At 38.6% G+C, this 4,933-nt stretch overlaps 1 protein-coding gene across 1 annotated transcript in view; it reads right to left on the bottom strand.

The window, feature by feature from the left end:
* MAGI2 (membrane associated guanylate kinase, WW and PDZ domain containing 2) overlaps positions 1-4,933 on the bottom strand; it is a 701,446-nt gene that overhangs the window by 286,098 nt on the left and 410,415 nt on the right. The window lies entirely within an intron of this gene.

Genomic DNA, 4,933 nt, shown 5'->3' with positions numbered 1-4,933 from the left:
GGAAAGAGAGAAACCATCCCCTCAGAAGGGGTGGCCACACTGCAATCCCTTCTTCTTCATTCTCTTATTAGGCTTTTGGGCATGCACATACACACACATCCCCCTAGAGTGAGTTTCAAGTCACTGAGTCTGGGACTTGAACTGTAATCAGTCATTAATTTTTGACAAAAATGCTCAGGCAAGTCAATGGAAAAGATACATATTTTTAAACAAATGGTGCTAGAAAAATCAGAAATGCACATGCAAAAAATATTTAGATCCTTATATTCTACATGAAAATTATCTTTAAATGGTCTGTAGACCTAAATGAAAGGGTTTAAACCATACAACTTCTAGAAGAAAGTGTAGAAAAAACTCTTTGTGGCCTTGGGTCAGGTAAAGATATATTAGCTAAAGCACCAAAAGAATGATCTATATGAGGAAAAACTGGTAAATTGGACTTTATTAAAATTGAAAACTTTTGTGCTTCAAGAGACACCACTAAAAAAAATAAAGATAAGCACAGACCAGTAGGACATATTGGTAAATGACAAATCTCATAAAAGACTAATACTCTGAATTTATAAAGAACCTTTACAACTTAATAAGACAAACAGCCTAATAAAAAATTGAGAAAAATTGATACTGGAAAAGATATGTGAATGTTCATACACATATGAAACCATGGTAAATATGTGAAAAGATGGGAGAAATATGAATTAAAACCACTAAAAAAAGGATATCACTACACACTCACTAACATGTCTATAGTAAAAAAGGACTGACTACGACAAGTATAGGCAACAACGGGCAGAAACTGGAAATTTCAGACATTGCTGATGGGAACGTAAAATGGCATAGCCATTCTGGAAGACATTTTGACCATTTCTTAACAATTTAAATATATACTCTTCAAACAACTCAGCAATATCATGTCGCTAACTACCTAAGAACAATGAAACCATAGAGACACACAAACACTTCGATCCCAATGTTCATAGCAACATTATTTGTAAATGTCAAGAACTGAAAACAACTAAAATGTTCATCCACTGGTGAATGAACAGAAAAAGGTAGTATATTCATACAATGGAACAATATCTGGCAGTAAAAGAAACAAACTACTCATTCATACACCAGCAGAGGTAAGTGTCAACAGTATTATGCTAAGTAAAAAATTACATACTGGGACCAGCAGTTGGAGTAATGGCTGTGTTGCTCGACTCCCGCGGAGTCGACCATGGTTCGCGTCCTGGACCTGGTGGCTTAAAACTCACGCCGGGCACGTGAGCGTGTGTGCGTGCGTGCCCGCCCAAGATTCTGAGAGAAGAATGGAGGAGAAGGGACTGCGGCATGACCATCCTCTCTGAGGGGTGATTTCTTGCTTTCTGTCCTCTGTCTCTCTCTGTCTGTCTGGCGAGTGCACACACCCTATAGCAAAAACCTCTCAAAAAATTATATGCCGTATGATTCCTTTTATCAAAAAGTCTAGAAAGACAAAACTATTCAGTAAGTAAATTAGTGGTTTTCTGGGGTGGGGTTAGGAGTGAGGATGATGGCAAGTGTACATGAGGAAACTTGGGATGATAGATATTCTCAGGATTATGGTGATTGTTACGTATCTGTATCACTTTAGTAAAATGTATTTAAGTATACACTTATAATTGGTCCACTTTATGGCATGTAAAATTATAGCATATGGTGCATGTTAAAAAAAATAAATAAAGGGACCAGCAGATAGTGTGGTTGTTGGGGCACTGGACTCCCACATGGCTGACCACAGTTTGAGTCCCAGACCTGGAGGCTTGAAAAGCATTCTGGGTGCTGGTGCATGATGTACAAAATCCCAGGAAGAGAATGGAGGGGAAGGGATTATGGCATGCACATTCCCCACAGGGTGATTTCTCACTTTTCTTCTCCATGTCTCTGTGTGTCTCTCTGGTGAGTGCACACATCCTAAAAACCTAAAAAACCTAAAAAAAAAAAAATTAAATACGCATGGGTTGACCCTGTGATACAGCAGCTAGGCATTGCACAGAGAAAGCCAGATTCAACATAGCCAATCAAAGTTCAAATCCTGGCCTGTAGGCTTCATGTCAGGTGTACACATGTGTGCCCAAGATCCTAGAAGAATAGAGAATTGGAGGAAAGAAGATTATAGTGTAACCAGGTCACACTGGGAGGATGCTTTCTCTCTTTCTGGTGCATGCACATGCACCTTCTGATATTAAGAAAAAATTAAATATACCCTATAAATTAAGATTTTTTTTGGAGAGGTTTTTGCTATAGGGTGTGTGCGCTTGCTAGAAAGAGAGACAGAGAGACAGAAAGCAAGAAATCAGCCCCCAGAGGGGATGGCCACACCGCAATCCCTTCCCCTTCATTCGCTTCTCGGGATCTTGGGCACGCACGCACATGCACCCAGCATGAGTTTAAGTTACTGAGTCTGGGACTCAAACTGCGGTCGACTACATAGGAGTTTAGTGACATAGCCATTACGCCAACTGCTGTCCCAAAAATCAAGGTATTTTAAAGTGGTACAAATGTATGTATAGTATCATCCCACATATTAAATAAACTATGTATTTTCATACATGTGCTAGTCAACTATAGTCTTTTTGGGAGTTGGTGAATACAAAAAATGTGTTTGCATCTAGGAGAAAGGACTGAAAGTCTGGGATAAGATAAAGAATTGCTTTTCCCTGTATATCTTCCAACAGTATTTGCTTAAAAATTAAATCATGTACATTATTATTTTATTTTAAAAATCTGAATAAATAACTGAAATAAACAAACATAGTCCTAATATAAAGATCCAGGCCTGTGACTGCTCTTGTGCTTATCTGACAAAAGCAATAACTTCTGAGTAACCCATAACAAGAAAGAGTGAATTTCATGACAAAAATATGGTGCTAGTTCCTATTAATTTCAGAGATGAGTGCAAATTGTGAGAATGTGGGGGAACTCAAGAGGATTTTGACTAGAAATACTTTAAGCATCACAGGTTACTACATTCTGCCATTCTACACTAGCCAAAATATAAAAGCAAATTCCTCACACCAAACACAAATGAAATATAAACAAAAGTGATTTCTTAAGGATTAAATGGGAGGATAAACCAGAAGAGGAAAGCCTGAGAGTAGGCATATAATAAATGTCTTCAGAAAGGTATGGATTGCAATAGTATAAAGACAGATTTCAAAGTACTTTTTCCTGCTATGTCATGCTTTTGGAAGAAGCCATTATACATAATGGCTTATGTAAATTCATACATGTCTGAATTTGTTTCTATTAATCATATTTTGATGCTGTATAGTGATTTTCAATCATATCTTTTAATATCAATAACTTATTTTAAAGATTTAAATTTTCAATGAGACATTATGAAGATATGGCTATTTAAACTATTTGCTTTAATCCTTCTTAATTTTTTTTTTTTAGAGGGAGGTTTTTGCTATAGGGCACATGCACTCGCCAGACAGAGAGAGAGAGACAGAGAGACAGAAAGCAAGAAATCACCCCCCCCAGGGGGGATGGCCACGCCGCAATCCCTTCTCCTCCATTCTCCTCTCAGGATCTTGGGCATGCGTGTGCATGTGGCCGGCGTGAGTTTAAGCCACCGGGTCTGGGACGTGAACCGCGGTCGACTACGTGGGAGTCCAGCGACATAGCCATTATGCTAACTGCTGGTCCCAATCCTTCTTAATTTTTAATAGAGATTTTTGCGATAGGACATGTGCACTTGCTGGAAAGACAGAGACAGACAGAAAGACAGAAAGCAAGAAATTACCCCCTGGTGGGAAAGACCACACCACAATCCCTTCTCCTCCATTCTTCTCTAGGGAATTTTTGACATGCACACACATGCTCCTGGTGTGAGTTTTAAGCCACCAGGTTTGGGACTTTAACCATGATTGACCACGTGGGAGTCCAGCGATGTTATCATTTATACCATCTGCTGGTCCTGGTATTTGCTTTAATCTTAAACAAGCAATCGGAGAAATTAAAATACACTCAACATTTAATTATCAAAATTTGGGTTCTATTTTATTTTATTGTTTTATAAAGAATTATTTTTAATTTAATTCCATTTGTTATTATTATTTTAATTTGACCAGACAGAGACAGAGAGAGAGAAAAAGAGAAAGTGAGCAAGCAAGTCACTAGGTATGGGACTCGAACTGCAGTCAGCCATGTGGGAATCCAGTGCCTTTAACCACACGCCACATACCGGCCCCTCAGGTACTATTTATAACAATGCCTTAACAGAATCAAGTTAAAGATTGTCCTGCTATCATATTAATTTCCCTTTTTCATATAGAAATGCAAGATTTTCTAAACCGTGGCTCACAAATGCCTACTATATGGTGTCCATTTTCAAACAAGGACTCTACGATATAACACTGCCTGGAAGGAGAAACACCCACAGAGAGGGCCAAATAATTCATAAATGGTGTTTCTTTCAGCTTTGACTGATCTCACCTGCATTTCAAACTGACAGGGCTTTCACGCTGTTTTGAGTGCTTTGACTAGGCAATCACATATGTTGGCCACATGTGTGTTCTTCACACATGCATTCCTCAGAGAACTGTTCATTCCTTCTGATCCATCCCTGCTGTAGTTTCACTGTTAATTTAGTCTCAGGAGAGATTTAGTGAGCATCTATTGTTGATCATTCAATACCAAGAACACTACCATGGTTAGGCAGTATTATTATTCCATTGTAACAGAGGAGACAACAGTAGCTCATGGAATTTCGAAGTCCTGAGTACCCAAATTGGTCAGTGAGCAAACAAGAACTCAGTCTTTTCCTCTACATTCTATTTTTAAGTATCTTCTTTACTTGTGGTCCCTTCCCTCCTTCCTTTCCCTAGTTTCATTGATCATCAAGAGCAAAGTAGCAGAGAAATGGAGGGACCTTCTGCTTTTGCTCCATTTCCTTCACTTCCCTACA

Source organism: Tupaia chinensis, unplaced genomic scaffold (genome assembly GCF_000334495.1).
Source record: "Tupaia chinensis unplaced genomic scaffold, TupChi_1.0 Scaffold000044_1, whole genome shotgun sequence".
Classification (NCBI taxonomy): Eukaryota; Metazoa; Chordata; class Mammalia; order Scandentia; family Tupaiidae; genus Tupaia; species Tupaia belangeri.
The sequence above is the reverse complement of the archived record's forward strand: the minus strand, read 5'-3'. Positions and strand labels throughout refer to the sequence as shown.